The following is a 21,911-nucleotide window of genomic DNA, read 5'->3' on the forward strand; positions in this document are numbered from 1 at the left end:
TGCTTTATGTCAGTCTCTATGTTATTCATTCTCACAGGGCTGTCTCTGACATAGTACTTTAACGCAAAAAGTGGCAGTTGAACAATTAAGGCAGGCTGATAAAAGAGATGATGCAAGGATGGGGGTAGAGAGAAGTAAACTTTTTACAGTTGGTTTTGAAGCCTCATTACTCAATTTTATAATGGATTTGACAGCCCCTGATGCCATTATGTCTTTCTGAGCTAGAAGGCATGATGGGTATGATCAATGACAGTCAGGGGTAGAAAATGAAATGATCATTTCAAGAGTCAAAGAGGATCATGCCATTCCAAAATAAACAGGAGATCCAAAACATTCAAATGGCATTTATTTAAACTCTGATGTTTGCCTAGTGTGCAGAAAAGATGGTTGTTGCCAGCGGGGTTATTAATTCTGCTTTGCTCGAGATATTAACTTGAGGAATCATACTGTTACCAATTAAGTATCCATCTTGAAAATGTCTCTCTTGCATAGTAATGGTGGCATACAACACTGCAGGCTAAACTAATTCCACTGCCATTTGGGCTTCTAAAATGCTCTGTACATTAAAGATTTCTATGCAATCTCCCATCTTCTTAGAAGAGTCGATGAACCAGGAGCTTTTCTAATAATAGGGAACACCACATAGATGGAATGTTCACTTCACAAGATCCACTGTTAATAGGATAAAATCACCCTGGATAAATAAAAGTAGTTGTGTTCTGTTATAAATGATGCTCAAGGACTATCTGCATTTTTTCTGTGGTGGGATGGTTCTAAATTAGTGTTGCTTTCTATTTGTGCTGGATGCTCTCTCAAGATTAAAACATTCTTTGGCATTCAGAGGTTTTTTGGTTTGGGTTTTGTTTTTTTGCCCTGCAACCTTTATTAAATTTCTATCTAACTAGTTCCCTAAGAGCATTAAACCAGGAATGTATGCAAATATCAGACTCAATTTCCCTTAAAGCTAAAACAGTGTACTGGATTTCTAACTAGCCCCACGTAGATACCCATCTTCCTGTCTGTACTGTGGTAGACCATCACAGACATTTTTTTCCATTTTTTATTGGACTTATTGGGGTGACACTGGTTAACAAAGTTTATACAGGTTTCAGGTGCACATTTCTACAACACAGTCTTTACACTGTACTGTGTGTTCATCACCGAAGTCAAGTCTCCTTCCATCACCATTTATCCCTGCTGTAACCTCCTCCCGCCACCACCCCTCCACACTGCCACAATCACCACACTGTTTTCTGTGTCCATGAGGGTTTTATTTTATTTTATTTATTTACTTTTGAGTAAGGGGTAGGGAGGGAAAAAGGGAGGGAGAGAAACATCAATGCAAGAGACACACATTGATCAGTTGCCTCTTGTACATGCCCCAATCAGGAACTGAACCCACAACCCAGGCATGTGCCCTGATCAGGAATCAAACTGGCTTCCTTTCGCTTTGTGGGCCAATGCCCAACAAACTGAGCCAAACCAGCAGGGCCTGCCCATGAGGGTTTTTTTTCCCTCTCTCTCTTTTTTGCTCAATCCCTCCTAAATTGTACCATGGAACCTCTTTGTGGAGGTGAAGGACAAAGGTTAAAGGTATTAGTGATTCAATTTTTAAAGCTGATGTAGGCTTATTCAATTTGTCATTTTTTTCTGGTGTGAGTTTTGGCAGATTGTGTCTTTTTTTTTAAACTGTCTTTTTAAAAAGATTTCATTTATTTGTCTTTAGCGGGGAAGGGAAGGAGAGAGGGAGAGAAATATCAATGTATGGTTGCCTCTCACGAGTCCTCTGCCGGGAACTGGCCTGCAACCCAGACATATGCCCTGACTGGGAATCGAACCGAGATCGTGTAGTTTGCAGGCCTGTGCTCAATCCACTGAGCTACACCAGCCAGGGTATGTCTTTCATTGAATTAGTGCACTTCATCTAGGTTTCACATTAACTGGCAAGGAATTGTTCATAGTATTCTTTTATTATTATTCTTTTAATGTCCATGGGATATGCAGTCCCTCCTCTCATCTCTGTGTCCTCTCTTTTTTTCTTAGTTACTCTGGCTAGAAACTTACCAATTTTATTGATATTTTTTTATCATTGACACTATTACAGATATCCTCCTTTCCCCCTCCTTCGCCTACCTCCACCCATCCCTCATCCCCACTTCCCTCTGGGCTATCACCACACTGTTGTCTGTGCCTATGGGTTATGTATATATGTTCTTTGACTAGTTCTTTCACCTTCTTCCACCCAGTCTCCCCCCTCCCCACTTCTCTCTCCCCTCTGACAGCCACCAGTCAGTCCCACAAATCCACACCTCTGTCTCTATTTTGTTCCTCAGCTCACTTTGTTCCTTACATTCCACATATAAATGAGATCATATGGTGTGTGTCTTTCTCTGGCTGGCTTACTTAGCACAACAGTCTTTTTCAATGTTCAATTTTGGGTTTCATTGATTTTTTCTATTAATTTCTTCTACTAAATTTCATTGACTTCTGCTCTAGGTTTTATTTATTTTCTTCTGATTACTTTAGATTTAATCTGCTATTCCATTTTTAGTGTCCTAAAATGGAAACTCAAATTATTGATTTGATATCTTTCTTCACTTTTAATACATAAATTCAATGCTATAAATGTCCCTCTAAGTATTGCTTTCTTGGCATCCCACAAATTTTGTATTTTCATTTTCATTTTGTTCAAAATATTCTTCATTTTGTTGAGATTTCTTGTTTGACCCAAGTGTTATTTAGAAGTATGTTTGGGGTCTATCTTTTATTATCTGTTTGCAGCTATGAATTTTCCTTTTAAAACTGCTTCACTGCATTTCATAATTTTTGGTATGTTTTGTTTGCATTTTCATTGGTCTCTATTTTGCAATTTCTCTTATTTCTGTTTGACTCATTTGTTGTTGTTTAAGTTCCACATACTTGTGAATATTCCACTTTTTCTCCTGTTGATAATTTCTTGTTTCACTTAATTGTGATCAGAAAAGTGTTTTGTATAATTTCAATCTTTTAAAATTTTAGCTTTTTGGCCTTTGATATTGTCTGTCCTGGAGAATATTCCTGGTGTACTTGAGAAAAATATATATTCTGCTGTTGGGTAGAGTGTTTTGTATATGTCAATAATGATGTTTTAAACCTTCAAAATTCAAAATTTTATTTCTAATAACTATTTTTTCTTGGAGATTCTCTTTTGCCCCTTCAGTACACTAAATTTCTATTTCATGGTTGTTATGAGCTATATTAAGTATCCAGGAAACACCTTAACCTAATTCAATATTAGAGCATATTTGCCATTGACAAACTAATAAATTGAGATTTGTGTTACACAATTTATTGAAATCTCATGGGACTATTTCACAACAGACATACATTTTCCCCAAGATATTTTATTTATGCTGAATCTATTTTGTCTGGTATGCTGCTTATTTCTCAGTGTACTGGATCCCACAGGTTTTACCCTGCAGCTGTTGTGTGTCATCAATAAGAACATTTGTTTTCAGAGAAGCTGAAAATAAGCACTCCCTCCCATGATGGTATTTAAAATCCCGAGGGAAAAAAAATGAGCCTTCACATGAAGTGCAATTGAAGGACAACAAAGGTTTTCTAGCTCAGTAGGTGAAGTAAAAGGCTTGCTGAGCAGCAGCTGGCCTCACTGGGGGATTTATGGCAGGATGTTTCCCAGGCCCCTGGAAGATGTGGTCACCAGTGCCCTGGCATCTGAGGAAGGGAAGGGCTCAATGGCAAAAGATCATACCATGACCCTTTGACTTACAGAAGCAAATGTGTTTCATGCCTTGTTTATGAATGAGATTCTACTAAACTACAGGTCATTAAACCCAGGTTCAGGTTACTTCAGCCTTTGTAAACAGGGGAAGTATTACCAGACAGTTTCCTTGGGCTAGCCCTGCTCCACAGGAAATGGGATGTTTTGAATTCCAGGTGTTCTCCAGGTCCTTGACTCTCCCAGGAAAAATTTCAAGGACAACAAATCAAGTTTTACTCAGGTAGAGAAAAAGAAAGAGGTAGGGGTGCAGGTGCTGCTGCGAAAGAAGCAAAAAGCATGCCCACGAGTGGATAGGAGCCAACAGCAGAATGAGTTTCCCCCATAGTCAGTTAGTTCTTGGGATTTTATTGGGTTGGGCAAAAAGTCTGTATTTTTTTTTCTATAAAATAAAAAACACGTTTTTCATTTTTACCATAAGTTTATTGATTTGGATATTTTGAGTATGTTAGCTATCTCCTCCATGTGATAATGTTGATTGTTCTCAATTAATGTTTCAATCTGATTGCTATCAACTTCAACTGGTCTACTCCACCATGGAGCATCATCCAGCAAAAAATCTCTAGCATGAAACTTTGCAAACCACTTTTGACACATTTAGTCACAGCACCTTCTCCATACAGTCTACAAATCTTATTCTGCATTTCAATTGCATTCTTACCTTTCTTAAACTAATAAAGTATAATATGCAAAAAATGTTGCATATTTTCTTCTAACTTCAATATTAAAATGGCTACACAAAAATTCAGCAATTTTGGTAAGTTTTTTAAATGCACACTGATATAACAGCTGTCACAATACAATCTAACAAAATTGTTTTGAATGAAGTTAAATATAACTAAGTGCCACTAGAGCCATCTTATAGAAAAGAATAAAAAGAACTTTTTGGCCAACCCAACATGTGTTTCTAAGTGTATGTGAATGGTGGTGGTGGTGGGGGGGCAGTTATCTCCAAGCTTTATGGCGCCAAATTTTGAGTCAGGCCTTCTGATAGTGAGGGAGCCTTGTTGTGACTTCCACAAGTACCTCAGGCATTTTCTCCCCTTAACTGTTTCCCTTTGATCATGTCCTGAGGCGGGGGCCCTGCTAAGAGGATATGGGCTTCTACTTCTCTCCACTTGTTGGGATCTTTCCCTAACTTCTTTCCATCCTGCCTCAGAACTCCATTCTTTCTACAACTCGTGCACTGGCCTGCAGTGCCCATGGCGTCATGGATGAGATACGAGACAAATTCACACAGACTACTGAGTCCTGTGGAGGAAAAGGGACTGCACAGCTACTCGCTCAAGGGGGGAGCACTTCGGAGTGGCTTGACCACTCTCTAAAGGGAAGAGTACACTGACCCTTGCCTAGACAGGCTTTTATTGGGTTTAATTTGCCCAGGAATACAGGTATGCTTATTAATCATTGTCAGACAGTAAGGATCAAATGATAGATAGCATACAAAGAACTATTAGGGCTTCTTCTGAGTCAGGGTCTATCAGCTAAAAACTTTGGGAAACACTCATTTCCTGCTCAGGCCTTTATCATTTAACTAAGAGCATTCTTAACAAAGCAGGCTTCACAGGATTTCACATATCCTTTCTCAGGCCTGATCACCTGGGAAACCCGCCCTTTCCAGCACAGGGCTGCACTGCCCTCTGTCATTGTTTCAGGCCTAAGTCAGCCAGAGGAGGCAGATAGCCAAGGAATTTTCAGAGATTTCTCTCAGATTCAGGGGAGTCAGGCTTTGTCAAAGCCAAGGGGTGAAGGTCCATCACCCCCTTTCTCCGTAGCCCCCCAAGTCCTTCCTGGGGCCTCCATGTGATCATTCCTGTCTTAGGTGATTCCCCCCTTGGGGGATCTTACCCACCATTGGTTAACCCATCAAGCATTGGGGTTCAGTTATGAAAAAAGTAGCAGAAGCAGTGCTCCTGCCAGGGAGATAAACTTTGTCTCCTTAGTGGCTTGTGGTCCTAAGGTCGTTCACTCAGCCTTAGCCATGGGGGGTAGTTACAGCTCCTGAAACCAGGCAGAGCAGTTCCCAGCATATCTATCCTCGGCCAATGCCTGACAAATTATCATGATGAAGAATAGATTTTTCAAATAGTTCTTTATGTTCTTTGGATGATTTCTTACTATAGTACTTTTGACTAATGCTTAGAATTACCAATCACGTCTATTTTTTTTCCCAGAATGCAGCTGCTCTTTTCAGATAGCCAATATTTTTATAGCCTTAATACAGTAAAGCTGCGGGTTTTTTTACTTAGACTGATGTACAAAAGGATCCTAAAGGATAAAAACTAATAGGCATACAAAGGGCTTGAAACATGGCGGAGAAATCACATATTTGAAATCAGTCTGAAGTTTGTAGCTGTCAGACCTTGGAAAATTCTTTAATACTGCTGAATTCTCAGTCCTCCTTTTTAAAATACCGGTTATAAAATGTATCACATATAATTGCTCTAAATTTTAAATTGGAAGATATGTAAAAAGTATGTAACATGGTCTCAAAAAAGATGGATTTAATTGTCACTCAGGAAATTAGTTCAAAAGTGCAATTCCTTGTTCTCACCCTGTTGTAGGTTGAGTGTTTGTATCTACCCAAATTTATATGTGGCATTTGAAGAGAGAGTCTTTGGGAGGTAATTCTGTTTTTTTTTAAAAATCAAATAGCATTCTTTATTAAACAAATCTAGATTATCTCAATGACGTGAAAGAATTAGTACAATGTTCCCACTGCCCATCTGTCCACAGTGAGAAAAATCTAAAACAATATTTGAAGCATTATCAATTGATGCAAAGTACATTACATGAGTATGATTTCAACACATACAAACATCTTATCTGCAAATACTAGCACATATCAAAATAAAACATTTACTTTTTGTTGGGAATAAAAGGCACACAATAGTAGAATAGACATCTTGACAGGAAAATATTTAAAGGTTTTCAATTTCCTGACTACCAACAGTTAACATTTTATGATTACCCTTTGAAAATAGGATATTTGGAAACAACTTTAAAGTTTTTAAAATCAGTACAAAGCTTATTCACATTCTTACCATATCCCACATCACTTTCAAAAGTTGCACAGTGGTTTTCTTATAAAAATGGAGCAGCCAAGTGTTTGGTGAGTCTGTCGGTGTACTTAGCCTAAGTCCATGTTGGGCTAAGTGCAGTGGCTCCCCACCTCCTATGCTGGTCTCTTTGGTACAGTACAGTGACACTTTGTGACATTTTATGTCATATGTTTTTAAAAGAACCATTTCTGATGTTCCAAGTTGGTACAATCTCATAAGAGTGGTATGAATCTGTTGCTGAATGCCTTCCTCTCAGCCTGAACATGATTCTTAGATTACACATGAAATAAAGAACCACCCTCCTACAGGATAAACTTCTGGTGCTCTGGGGGCCAGTTCCTCACAGAGATGTACAATGAGGGTATCTGTTACTGCCTCCACAGCTATGCAGGCCTCTGGATGGTGGATGTTATAGTGAATTTCATACTGGAACATGTACTCAAAAAAACTGGTTCTGACTCATCCCGTGACAGAGGTACAGGAGGACCTGGTATCCAGTGAGTTTGTGTTTGTTGGGAAGGTTATCATCAAAGCAGTAATCTTTTAGTTTTTTTGCTGTGGAGCATCCTGATGAAGCCAGGACTGTCTTCAGGTACATGCAGTTCTGGATACATGATCTCCAAAAACCACTTGAAGTCCTTTCACTGAAGCTTGGCACAGAGCTTCTTCTCTGTCACATCCCCAAATGGTTCCAAGTGGGCATGGGGATTGAGATGTTAGTAAAGCTCCTTTTCATATGTCATTATTAAGTTTTATTTTATTACATATCAGATAAAAACTTTTTTCTTAAAGCTTGCCTCCTTTCAAAATAATCAATTTACCTGGAACAACAACAAAAAAAACACATGAAATTTATGTTCTGCTCAAAGAGAGTAGGTAACGATTTACCATCTCCAGAGGAGCTACAGGTTTGGGCTACAATAATAGCAAAATGTTAGATGCTGCGTCTGAGAACTGAAAGCCTTTACTCCCACTCTCATCTGGCGCACAGAGAATGGAGTGATAATACAGCCCTTTAAATTCGTCCACCCACACCTCATCTGCACGGACACTCTTAGCCTGAGCCTTTTTGCAGTAGGGAGCTTACTAGGGGAAAGTATGGCCCAACTTGAGCACAGGGGTGTGTCCCAGGGTCCCACTGCACTGCCCAATCCTGAAGGAGAATTCACATTTTTCTCTGCCCCAAACTTCCATTCCTGTATCATAAGACCCCAGATATTCAAAATATTTCTTACAGCAAAAAGGCCACCAGCCATTGTTGGAGATCTGATGACATCGATGGGGAACCACATCTGCAGCCACTCCGTCTCGGAACCATCTGCCACAGGAACACCAGCCTCCAGGGGAAATCTCCAATCTGGGGTTCCCTGGAGTAATCCAGGTACTCAAAGGTGTTCCAGTTGTGGACAGAGAAGGGGGCCACATGCTGACCTGCCAAGTTCTGAGGAGGTTTGCATGGCAGTAGCCTTGCAAACTCAGAGATGAAAAGTAACCACAAAGGATGGTCTGAGATGAAAATCTATTTAACTAAAAGCAGTTTATGGCCAGTACTCCTGTCCTAGCCTGGATTCTTTCCTCACAAAAGTCCATCTTTACTTTAATTAAGCCTGTCTATTTTCTTTTTGCACCTAGGGTAACATACCTAATAAACAAGCCTTTGAAATGTCAAGGTTACTTCCCTTTTCCCCAGGAACAACAAACACACTAGAGCAGAGACCACAAATCCCCTCATTGTTATTATTATTGTGTTAATTGTTGACTAACTATCCTGTACTCACCTGTGTAAAAGAAGTTTGTGTCTATTATTTTACTTTTCATCCAATCCCCAGAGGCTTCCCCTCTATATCAAACCCCCTCCCTAATCTATTACCAATGAATTTCATGTAACCCTTTTACGTCCTCTCATGTTGAAACAGGGTGCAGCCAAGAGTGGGGCCCCAAAAAGGGATTTGGAATGGGTGTCCAGAACTCAGGGTGTCCAGGGAATATTAGAAAGACATATAAGATGTCCTTACCGCTTTACCACCACCCCCTGCTGTAACAGGACACAGCCAAGAGGGGGGCCCCAGAAAAGAATTTGGAATGGGGTCCAGAGCTCAGGATGTCCAGGAAATATTAAGATGTACTCCCCCCCTTCCCCGACAGGGGGAAGGGACAAATGGAGAAGGGCCATTGAGAGCTGTTTTGCATAGCAACAGCTTTGCAGCTAACCTCTGGCATGGTCATTTAACATATCTATAACCTTTAACTGCATAGATATGTTAAATAGCTGTGGCCATGCTCTGATCCATAGGGATGGAAGTGACTTCCACCCAAGACATAACTAGGGGCAGGTCCCTTGAGTTACAGCTCCTGCGTGGGAGCTTGCAGATTATTGGCTCCACACCATGGGGCCACGCCTACCCAGACTCACAATGGCAACCCAGTAAACTTGGAATAACACAGGAATGCTGGCAAGTGTAGCTGATTGTAGGAGTCGGAAATGGGACTGCAAAGGAGGACTGGCGCAGGGATTTAAAACCCAGACATGGCAGCCATGTAAGAAGAAGGGGGAGTACCACATAGCTTTGCCAGAGTGGGGACCTCCACAGCCATGTGAGAAGGAGAGGGAACCACTAGGCTATGGCAGTGCAGAGAGAGAGAGTCACACACTTTTGGACAGAATGGGGACCCCTGCAGCTGGGGGTAGCAGGGAATCACCACTTGGCTTTACCAGAGTGGCGACCCTCCCCTCCCCACAGCTCTGGTAGAGCAAAGAACAACGCAGTTTTGGCCAGACTGCAGAGCCCTGCAGCTTTGGTAGAAGAGGCCCATGCAGCTTTGGGGTGCTCCCTTGGCCACGTGGCCTGGGAAGCAGGAGAGACTTTGCCTGGAAACATGGGTACAAAGAACTCTTGCCAGTAGACCATGAGAAGGTGCCACATGGTTTTAGATTAGATCCTGCTTGAACAGTGACACAGCTGATGGTGCCAGTGACCTGAAACATGGATGTGTGCTTCTTTTCCAGAGTTACAGACAGTACCCCAAATTAGGGCAAGGGGATAAGGAAGCACTGTGGGCTTCTGTGGTTATCCTAAAAGACTTTGATATTTTAATGGTCACTACTTTAAGTCTATAGCTTTAAATAACCCATTCCTTTCCTTTTCACAAGTCTCTTACATTGAAGGATGTCTTTCCTCTGGTGGCAGACAGACGAGCCCAGTAGGTGGTCAGGATGGTATTAGTATACTGTCCTTGTGGTGGGGGTGGGACTGTTGTTCTGTAAGTTTTGGGCATCCTTGGGTGGACCAAATATTGCCCCCCTTGGACCTCTGTTCTGTAAAAATGTGATTATAACATATAAAGTAAGGTACAAAACTGACATTTTGCAGAGCATTTCTCAATCTGTTGAGATATTGTTTCTTGGCAATTGTCATCAATTTGGCTCAAATAAACTCATCAAAGTTCTCTATAGGTTTGAATGTTTCTTACCTTGACACAATTGTTTACACCAATCACGAGGCACACCACTGCTGAGTCCTCTTTATGGATCCTTTGCAGCGGTGGCTCCAACTACTCCTTGTGCACTCACAGTGGCAATCCACAGAGGTCAGGATATGGCACTTTGCTGCAGAAGCCCCTAGTAGCCAGGCTGGCACCAGGCCCTCCCTCTTGTTAGCAGGGCACACCTTGGGCAGCCCCCACAGTTCATTGGCCAGGCACCCCTTTGGGTGCTCTCCATCACTGTAGTCATCTACAAGAATAACTTCTAGCAGGATGTCTGGGAACATGTAGAAGACATTGTAAACTGGCCAAGGGAGAGTTGACCAGGCTTCATCACAAAATGCTATAACAGATATCCTGTGCAAATGATCATAAATGTATTTTTTGGTCTTTGAAAACTTTCTCTCCAACTAGGCAAGAGTAACCCAATAGGCTTTGCTGCAGGAATTAAGAGCAGGAAGCATTCATATTCCTTATCATGCTGGGTTTGCATCAACTACCCAGGGCCAATGCCACAAAGGATCTATAAACAAATCCTGATAGGACACAGGGCAGTTGCATCACCATGGAAATGGGATACCATAAGCTCCATAAGTGATGCACAGTGTTTCAAAGCAATTTTATAACAGTGGGTTCCCACCTTCTGGCAGGTGGTATTGCAGCAAGATGCAGTCACTAAAAGAAAGTAGATATTATCTGATGCAGCCATAGTAGAAAATAGAAATTATCTGATGCAGCCATACATTTTCCTCTTGCAAGCTACAGCCCCTTACCCTCCAGCTGCAGCCTCAGTGCCCCGCCCTGTGTACCCAGAGTGTCAGCAGCACAGGTGGCTGCAGCAGGACCAGCTTGTGCCAGCTGGAGCATGCAGTGTGTGAGTTGGGGGAATCCCTGTTGGTCCACCTTGGCCCCATGATGCTCCCTGCCTTGTGGCACTGGCTCCTAGCCAAGCCTGACAGCCCCAGTAGTTCCTCCCACAGTGCTGGAGCTCCAGTGAGAAGAGCCACCATGCTGAGTCCACCACTTGTGCTGAGTGTAGTGCCAGGAGGTGGTATTGCAGCCCCAGAGGTAACTTGGTCTACATTAGGAATTAGGTCATGAGGATGGTGTCTTCATCACACAATTAGTGCCCTTATAAGAAGGGGGTGGGGGGAAGAGAGACAGAGAGAGGACATGAGGACATTTGAAGCTAGGAAGTGGGATCTTACCAGACACTTGATCTGCCAGGACCTGAATCTTGGATTTCCCAGCCTCCAGAAATGTGAGAAATAAACATCTGTTGTTTAAGCCACCTCGTCTATAGTATTTTGTTATAGCATCTCAAGATGACTAAAGCACAGGCCCCAGTATGTCTGGGAATTGTTCCAGGAATCTGCATTTAACAAGCTCCCTGGGCAACTTGAGTGTTATAATTAGGATATGTCACTCAATGGAAATAAGAATAAATAATGATAATACCTTTAAAATGATAGAAAAATCAAACATCAGCAGACTTCAGTAGCTTGAAAAAGCTAACATAAGGGCAGTCACGCAGCTGTAAATCAGTGTAAATACCACTGGACTTGCTCATATGCCTTTTAAAAAAATAATCAACAGAGATACTTCACGAAAACGCCCAAATGTATTGGATTGGCCAAAAAGATTGGTTTTTTTTTCCTGTAAGATGACTCTCATAGTACTTAGTTGTCTTTAACTCCATTTGAAACAATTTTGTTAGATTGTATTGTGACAGCTGTCATATCAGTGTACATTAAAAAAACATGAAAATTGGTGAATTTTTGTGTAGCCATTTTGATATTGAAGACAGAAGAAAATCTGCAACATTTTTGGCATATTATGCTTTATTATTTCAAGAAAGGTAAAAATGCAACTGAAATATAAAAAAAGACTTGCACAGTGTATGGAGAAGGTGCTGTGACTGATGAATATGACAAAAGTGGTTTACGAAGTTTCATGCCAGAGACTTCTCACTGGACAATGCTCCCTGATCTAGCAGACCAGTTGAAGTTGATAGAGATCAAATCAAGGCACTAATTGAGAACAATCAACAATCTACCACAGAAGAAACAGCTGACATACTCAAAGTATCGAAATCAATAAAGTTATGGGTATAAATGAAAAATGTGTCTCTTATCTACCGGAAAAAACATGTGGACCCAATACAAACTGTGCTTTCTAGAAGTAGACTCTGTCCTGAGATTCTCCTGAGAGATTCCAAAGTAGGATGTACCTATATTAGAATGGTTTTGACTTGGCAAGTGGCAATTTCTTATGGTTCAATGTAATACCATTTCATCTGTTTTCAACACTTTAAAAAATAGTTGGAACTCTGTCTCCAACATACAAACTTTTTTTGAAGCACAATTAAAAGGGTCGATGCTAAAAATGTAATATCCAAAGCCAGAAAACAATGAATTAAAATATTTATAGGCCTGTGCGTGTTAGAGGTGTGAATCATTTACTAACGTACTGTGTGTTTTTCTGCAAATTCCACTTGGACAACCATATATTGCTGTGAAGCATCTGGTGCTTGAATGTTATGTAAACTTGTGCACTTTAACAGTTAGAAAACTTGTGAGATTCAATTCCAAATGACCTAACCAACTAAATGGCAGTTTTAAAATTAGAGAATGGTTCACAGTCAGATATGGATTTCCTTCTAAGTTTGTAAAATGGGACAAAATCCCATCCATTCGTTTTTAAACATGCAAGTGGATTACTAAAGATAGCTTTGTCGGGGAGGGAAACAATTTTTTCTCTACCATTCTATGTTTTTGGCTGAGAGCCCTCTGTAATAAAAAGACATATTAAGAGGAAAAAAACTAAACAAAAGTTTAATCACATGTATAGCTCCTGTATACATGGGAGAAAGTCAGAAAAACTGAGTAATTCCCGAAACGGCCCAAGCCTCCAACTTAAATACCATCTCCAGCTAAAGAAAAACAATGTTAGGGTTGGGAGTCACTTATGGGAGTTTACTAGGAGAAGCAGAGTAAATAAGGATATGGTTGTTGTGCATATTTAAGTCCTTGCCTTCTCAATAGATAACACTTTCTAGAATTTTAGTCATTCTTCTCTTCCAGGAACAGAGAGAAAGACACCTTAGGAATGGAGATTCTCTTTATAAATTATTTTTTAAAGATTTTATTTATTTTTAGGGGGAATGAAGGGAGAAAGAGAGGGAGAGAAACATTGATGTGTGAGAGATACATAGATCAATTGCCTCTCGCATGCCCCCTACTGGGAACCTGGTTTGCAACTCAGTCATGTGCCCTGACTGGGAATTGAACAGGTGACCCTTTGGTTTGCAGGCCAGTGCTCAGTCCACTGAGATTTGTTTCTGGGGATAGAGGTGCTGGCAGCATTGGCAGGTTCACCCCCAATGAGATGTCTCATTTTACCCAATGAGAAGTCTTTGAAACAAGAAAGTCCTGTGCCACAGCCACAGGTCACCCCTCTGCTATGGAGGCAGCTGTTAGTTAGTTACAGGACAGTGTGGTGGCTGTTGCCCTTGGACTAGAGAAATGCATAAACACACAGCAGCTGGGCTGTAAGTTCTGTTCGGGTTCAGGATGCGAAAGTCTTCCCACAGTTCTAACCTGGTAGCACATGCACCAGACGCTCAATAATTATTTTGGAAATAAGTGATGGAACACTTTGCCAATTCTAAAAAAAAAAAAAAAAGTAAATCCAAGTGCCTCTTTTTACCATTAGATTTATCACTTAAAGTTACAACACAATAGGTATGGTACAATATTTACTTTGGAAAAAGGTAGAAATTAATATCAGAAATAAAGCAAGGAAATGATTTAAAGATTTCAATTATCTATGCTTCCCCGATGAGCTGAAGTCATAGCACTTACATGAGAATCAGCTTTTCTGTGTAACTGCATTTTGCAGCAGACCCCTGGCTTTTATTAGGGGCAGATTTATCTGCATTAGCAAACAAAATAACATCGCATTAACTTTAGCTTGCTCTGCTTATTTTCCCACAAAACTGAGCTGTTCATAACTTCTCTAAAGATATAACATTTCTATTTCTGTAAATATTGATAGTTACAGTTCAATATTTTATTGAGAAATAATGGAAGATTTAGACACTTTAGCTACATTATATATTTATAGGACATGAATTAAGTAAATTGTGAAAGTGACAATATTTCAAAAATTATAAGAAAATTATATTTTCTACTATCCCACTTAAAACTGTTAGCTTAAATTAAAAGAGGAATCATCTTATTCCTTAATGATGGAGGCCCATTTAATATGCTATTTAAATACTTATTAAATGCTTATTTAAGTATTTAAAATGCTATTTCTTTTCAGCAGTTGGCCCAAGTTTTCCCTTGTCAATTCTGTGGGTCACACCATGTCTGTTTGATGGGTAATATGAATTCACTGGGTTTGGAGATTTGAAGGTGTTAACTTTCCAAACCTCTCTCTTAGCAGACAAATTCAATCAGTATAAAGAACACAATGAGGTGTGAAATTATGTTGCATTATGCAGCAAAGTAATTTATTCCTAGAAACACCTAAAGATGAACAAATACATTTCTGAGACATAAGAACATGTACTCTGTATTGTAGGCTAAAATTAATTTAGCATGACCAATAAAAAGTTTCAAAATCATATTGGGAAAGTGTGCCTGCTTAGATGGCTTGGGTGTAATGCTTATGATGTTATGAGGCAATAGAGGATACTATGCAGAAAGTAACAAAAAGGGACAGAAATCAAGGTTTCATAGTAAAGAATGTATTGCCATGAATTTATTGACTCCCCTTTTCCCCTGTCTATTCTGGGGAGATTTTGCCATTCCATGGGTTCTTTTGTTTTAAAAATGCACTTATGGTAACTTTCAAAATTTTGATTATAAAAATATTAACTAATTGAATTATAAAAATGTATCAAAGTGCCTCTATAATTGCTTTGAAAACAAGCTTAAACTCTATTTTCATCATTTGTCGTCTCTGTTGAACAATAATATTAGGCTTCTTTATTTGTTTTTTCCCTTTGCCAGTTTCCTGCAGTGAGATTCTTTCCAACCTAATCCTCTCATCTAAAATTAACAGTGGACAGCCCTGGCTGGTGTAGCTCAGTGGATTGAGCACAGGCCTGTGAAGCAAAGGGTTGCTGGTTTGATTCCCAGTCAGGGCACATGCCTGGGTTGCAGGCCAAGTCCCCAGTAGGGGACACATGAGAGGCAACCACACATTGATGTTTCTCTCCCACTCTTCCTCCTTCCCTTCCCCTCTCTCTAAAAAATAAATAAATAAAATAAAATTAGCAATGGATAAAAGAAAAAAGCAAGCACCATAATACCAGAGACATTGAAATTAAGAACTATCTGACAGTAACCAGAAGGGAGATGGGAGGGGATAATTTGGAGCAGGGTTTTTAGGAACGAGTAAAAAGGACACATGGACAAAAACCAAGGGTGGAGAGAAGCAGGGGAGGGAGGTGGGTTTGGCTGGGGTGGGGCACAGTGGAGGGGGAGTAAATGTAGACAACTGTAATAGAACAAGAATAAAATAATTTTTTAAAATAAAATACTTTAGCCCTGGCTGGTCTAGCTCAGTGGATTGAGCACAGGCCTGTGAACCAGTGGATCGCTGTTTGATTCCCAGTCAGGGCACATGCCTGGGTTGCAGGCTGGTTCCCTGCAGGCCAGCTCCCAGCAGGGGACGCACGAAAGGCAACCATACATTGATGTTTCTCTCCCTCTCTCTTTCCCCTCTAAAGATACATAAATAAATTAAAATTAAAAAAAATAATAAAATAAAATACTTTATATTCACCTGAAAAAATTTACAAATGAGCAGTGGATAACATTTGGATTCTCTCTCTCTCTCTCTCTCTCTCTCTCCCTCTCTCTCTCTCTCTCTCTCTCTGTTTTACTTAAGGAAAATTATGTGACATACATTATTAAATATACATTTAATAATCCATTTAGGAAAATGAGGTGTGTGAAAATATTTGTTTTGTTGTTTTGCCTGGCTTCCCTATATATTGATCCTCCTACCTCTTACCAAAGGGGGAAAATTCGGACAAAGATCATTCACTTTTGATACTTAAATATTAAATATTTAATGAAAGGGGCTAGAATGTGTATACTGTGGAATGCAGTTTAGGTCTTAAGTAGACCATATTAGCACAGATGAGAAGCCATTAGAATGAGGAGGGAGAGGCAGTGAGAATCCACTTTGAAAGCATTGAGAGTGAACTCTGGTGCTCTGAGTGTGTTCAACATAGCAGCCTGGGGATTGGAATCACCAAGAGGTCGATGAGGATGTGCAATAGGAAGCAGACTCACATGGCATGAGATGCTGGTTGGAGAACAAGGTAGAAATGAGGTCATTACAGCTGAACATGACAAGTTGACAACCACAACTGGGACCATGCAAATGAACAGACAGTATGCCAAAGCCCAGGTGGCTTTCCCACAGGCCACAGCAGCTTCTCCCCAGGCCATGGCACAGAGATTGAAGGAGGTCATTTCAGCTTGAGCCTTTTGGGGCATGACTTGAAGCCTAATCTTACATCCAAACTAGTTTCCACAGTTCTGTGTTCCCCTCTGGAATTACTTCTACTGCATTGAAATGCAATCACACTTGACAAAGCAGCAATTAAGCTGACATTCTAGCCTCTTGCTGTATAGCTGATTTCATTTCTCACCACTTATTTCGGTTGGCAGGTCCAACAAACAACCATGGTAAAGAGGCCAGCCTGTGAAATTCATGAGGGAGCCTTCTGGGGTTTGCCCCTTTACCTTTCATGATGTGAGCAAATCATACCTGCCTAGATGGAAGAGTGCCACCTCCCCCTGCTTCACAGGCTGTGTCTGCCACACTGAAGGAGTCAGCCGCTGTTCTCCAGTCGTGGTGACATGAGCCCCATTTACAGCCTCAGAACATGTAGAGGGAGGGTTTGCATCCTGCCCCAGGGAGAATTCTCAAAATGACATTGGTCTACTTCCTGCTCTCTAAAAATAAATACATAAATAAAATATTTTATAAGAAATAAGTAAATAAAATAAAATTAGCAGTGGACAAAAGAAAAAAGCAAGTGTAATATAACCAGAGACATTGAAATTAAGAACAATCTGACAGTAACCAGAAGGGAGGTGGGAGGGGATAATGAGGGATAGACTCACCTGACTGTTCCAAGAGTGAGCCCGTGGTTCACTCTCTACAAACTAGAGTCCTCACTTTTGTTCCCATCCAGTATTTTTCACAGCATTTTAATAAAGTTTTGGTTAGCACATAGCTTAGGAATTCATAGCATCATTAATATTTGAAAGGGTGTCTCTTTAAGATTCTAAACCTTTTAATTTGGCTTTTACTTCCAAAAGGACAAAATTAAGTCTGTTAAAATAAGAATTACACCAAGTATGAAAATATTAAATATAAGATATGTCTGAGATATACTATATGCATATATATATATATATATATATATCCTACAAGCTATATAAGATAAGCATACATGTCAGGCATATGAGATATATTTATGTGATATATTTAGCATATATATAATATAAATATATAGTAGATCTATAATATATACATGTAATCTACTTAGCATACATGTAATCTATTTAGCATGCATGCATGTAAATACACATAAGAATCACATCAAGTATGAAAAATGAATTTAGTATAAATATAACTATTAATATATGAAATTAATAATAATTTAGTCTGTTAAAATGGGAACCATTTCCAATATAAAATATTAATTATAAGATCTACATGAGGTATAATACACATATGTATATTATAAGCTATACAAACTATGTATACATGTAATGTATTTATTATAAAATATATAAAATAAGATATATACATAAAATGTGTATATATATATGGTATATTTAGTATACATATACTAAATATACCATATAAATGTATGTGAACACACACACAACTTTGCTAAGCAACTTGGGTGAATAAAACCCAGAATGAAGATTTTATTAAAGCAGTTTAAAATTTTATCTGAAAATGTGCATAAACACCGTAATTGAGAATTGTGTGACAAGTCGGCATGAATGAAAATAGTAATCATTATTAGAATAGTACACATTTTTTCTTGATAAATTGTCATTGCTTATTCATATACCCATGGAAATATTACTAATGGGTCCTGGGTGGTGTGGCTCAATGGATTGAGTTCTGGCTTGTGAACCAAAGGGTAGCTAGTTTGATTTTGAGTCAGGGCACATGCTTGGGTTGCCATCCAGGTCTTCAGTAAAGGACACACAAAAGACAACTGCACATTGATGTTTCTCTCCATCTCTTTCTCCCTCCCTTCCCCTTTCTCTAAAAATGAATAAATCAAATCTTTTTAAAAAAGAAATATTACTAATAGAATACCCCTTTCCTAAGGACTGTAATGACCATGAATAGTTTGGTAGTCATTTCTCATTCTATTTAACAAGAACAAAAAAACAAAGCAAATTAAAGACATGTTTTGTGACTTGCAAACAGGTGTGAAACCTCTCCAGCAAGCCCATTATTCAAGTAAATGCAGGCTATCTGCTCCTCTTGGGATATCCTAACTACCAGGACAAGTACCAATCTTTATTCCTAAATGTTAGAACATATGAAGGATCATAAAAAGAGAGGGTCTTACAGCCTTCTAGGGCAATTTGCTGTGTAGATTCCCATAAACTCCTACAAGAAGGTAGCAAGAATGAAGTGAGAGAGAAACATTCTTCAATGCCATCATTACATTCTAGGAAAAGAGAGGGTCTCCAAGAAGCTACGTGATTGCAGACCTGGGCTTAGAAGGAAGGGGCCATCCGGGATGGGCTGAGTTGTCAAGAGTGTTCCTATTACATGGGTTGTCTGAGACTGCGTTCAGCATGCAGTCAGGCGAGAAGAGACTTTCTCCAGTCAGAATCCTGATTTATGGTACAGGGACTCGAGAAAGCACAAATGGAGCCCCAAGAGGTATTCTTGCCACCCTTGTGTGACTCATCATTATGAATAGAAAATGAAGCTTCTCAAAGAAAATGATGGTGTGATTAGAGAAATGATGAAAACAGGGCAAACTAAAGAGAATGATATTGTTAAATATGCAGATAGTGCATAACATGCATAGGAAAACATTTTTTCCTAAATAAAAAGTTATTGTAAGATCCATCAGATTTATAAATATAGGGTCTTCAAGAAGTTTTCCAGAAAGAAACGTGCTTTTCACATTTATTAATTCTATCAGTTTTCTGCTGGAGTCTTTAGGATTTTCCATCTATAAGATCATATCATCTGCAGAAATAGTTCCTTTCAGCATTTCTTGTAAGACAAATGTGGTGGTGATGAACTCCCTTGACTTTTGTTTATTTGGGAAAGTCTGTTTTTCACTTCTGAAGGACAACTTTGCCAGATAAAATATTCTTGGTTTGCAGGGGTTTTTTTCTTTTGGTATTAAATTATTCCACTCCCTCCTGGCTTGCAAGATTTCTGTTAAAAAAAATATGCAGGTAGCCTTCTGAAGGTCCCCTTGGATGTAAGGACTTTTTTCCTCTCTTGCTACTTTTAAGATGTCCTGCTTGTCTTTGATTTTAGACATTTTTTAAAAATGATGTTTCATATAGAAGAACATTTTGTGTTGATATTTTGGGGAGATTTATGAATATCATGAAATTGGATATTCAAATCTCTCTCTAAATTTGGGGTGTTATCAGCCATTATTTATTTAAATAAACTTTCTGTTGGCTTTTACAGTTTCTTCTCCTTCTGGAACTCTAATAGTGTATAGATGTTCTCTTAACAATAACCTTAGATAGTTTCTCTTAATGATACTTCTAGATTATCTCTCTTAATAAATAATTCATAGTTCATATAGGCTTTTCACCCTTTTTCATTCTTTTTTCTTTTTCTTCTGTGACTATATAATTTCAAATGCTCTCTATTCTGCTTCAAAGAGTGTTTATTCTGCTTGATTCTTTCTGACATTGATGCTCCCTATTGCATTTGTTTATTTCTTCATTATAATCTTTAGCTCCAGAGTTTCTGTTAAAGTTATTATTTTTTTATGATATCTATCTCTGTTAAACTCATTTTGTTCATGTGCTGTTTTTCTGATTTCATTGAATTGTCTTTCTGTGTTTTCTTGTAGCTCACTGAACTTTGTTAAAACAGACATTTTGAATTATTTATTGGGCAAATGATGGATCTCCATTTCTATGGGATCAGTTTGTTGTGTACCTTTTGTGGTATTTTGTTTCCTTGATTTTTCATCTTCCTTGAAGTCTTGCATTGCCAACTTCTCATTTGAAGAAGCAGTCACCTCTTCCAGTGTTTACCGACTGTCTTGGGGAGAGCAATACCTTCCTTCAATTCTGTTAGGGGTCCTGAGGCTTTCTTAGATCCTTTTTATGGACATTCCTGCTTCATAGTTCTTATTCCTTCTTGTGGAAAACTCTTAAGATTGTATATATTTAATGAATCCCGCATAGTTAGTCCAGGTGCTGATGGTCTCCTGTTTGCTCACTTTTCAAGCATGTTACTGTTACATCACTGATCATATCATTAATATTTGGATGGGAACTCTTCTACTTTGTTCACTGAATGTGATCTCCTTTAAATTAGGCCTATGTATTCTTCATCTTTGTACTCTAATTCATGGACAATTATTGGCACACTGTAGCAGCTGCTCTATGATTATTGGTGGAGTATAAAAATGAAAATTGAGAATTATAAATGGCCTCAAACTCACAGATGCATCATTTGGAGATTTTTCAGAAACTTATCTGTGGCATACATTCATCACTAGTGGAGTAGAAATTGATGTTAATTTTCTGGAATTCAATTTTGCAATACCTATCAAGAGCTTTGAAATGTTAGTATTTTTTGAGCCATAAATTCTGCTTCTTTAATGTGGTCCTCAAAAGGAACTCATGGATGCCAACATAAACAAACCTTATTTTTCATTTGTAAGTTATGGTTGCTCAAATCAAAATAAGTTAAGCAAAAAGTAGAAATATGACTTCCCTTAACACTAGAAAGAATTCTAAACTTCATATAATTGAAGAGAGAGTTGCAACACCCAGGGCCCAAGGTCAGGTAGTTAGAACCAGTAAATCCCTAGACTCCCCTAGACTTCATCTATCATTCCTCTTTGCCAGTTTCACTTGACTTTATTCTTCAAACAGGTTTCCTCTCAAAGAAAAAAAATATGACCCCCGCAGCTGCAGATTCCCATGGTCTCTGCTTTAGTAACTCTAGAGGTAAAAGAGCATTTCTTATTCTCCTACCATCTCTCTATCAAACCAGAAAATGCCTTGGATTGATTTACTTAGGTCATGAAATCACCCTTTACTATTCATTGTTTGCAGGAGAATGATGAAGTGTGTCAGCGAGCCAAGACAAAGATATCAGACAATCAAAGGGATAAACTCATAAATAAAGCATATATCTACCATAAGTCAAAGGATTAGTTCCAACACATGCACCATATTACAATATTAAAAATGTTAAAACATATTTCTGGAGATAGAGATGGAATTAAATAATGTATCACCTGAAAATGGTAAAACACTTTACAACCATTAAAATGGACTTTATAGAATGTTTAAGGATATGAAAAG

General features: G+C 39.0%; 1 pseudogene; it reads right to left on the minus strand.

Moving 5' to 3' along the window:
- Positions 1 to 6,998: 6,998 nt before the first annotated feature.
- On the minus strand, positions 6,999 to 11,333 carry LOC119002105 (polypeptide N-acetylgalactosaminyltransferase 12-like; annotated as a pseudogene).
- Positions 11,334 to 21,911: the final 10,578 nt, after the last annotated feature.

The sequence above is a fragment of the Sturnira hondurensis genome, unplaced genomic scaffold (assembly GCF_014824575.4).
Source record: "Sturnira hondurensis isolate 20B ecotype Veracruz unplaced genomic scaffold, ASM1482457v3 Scaffold0017416, whole genome shotgun sequence".
NCBI lineage: Eukaryota > Metazoa > Chordata > Mammalia > Chiroptera > Phyllostomidae > Sturnira > Sturnira hondurensis.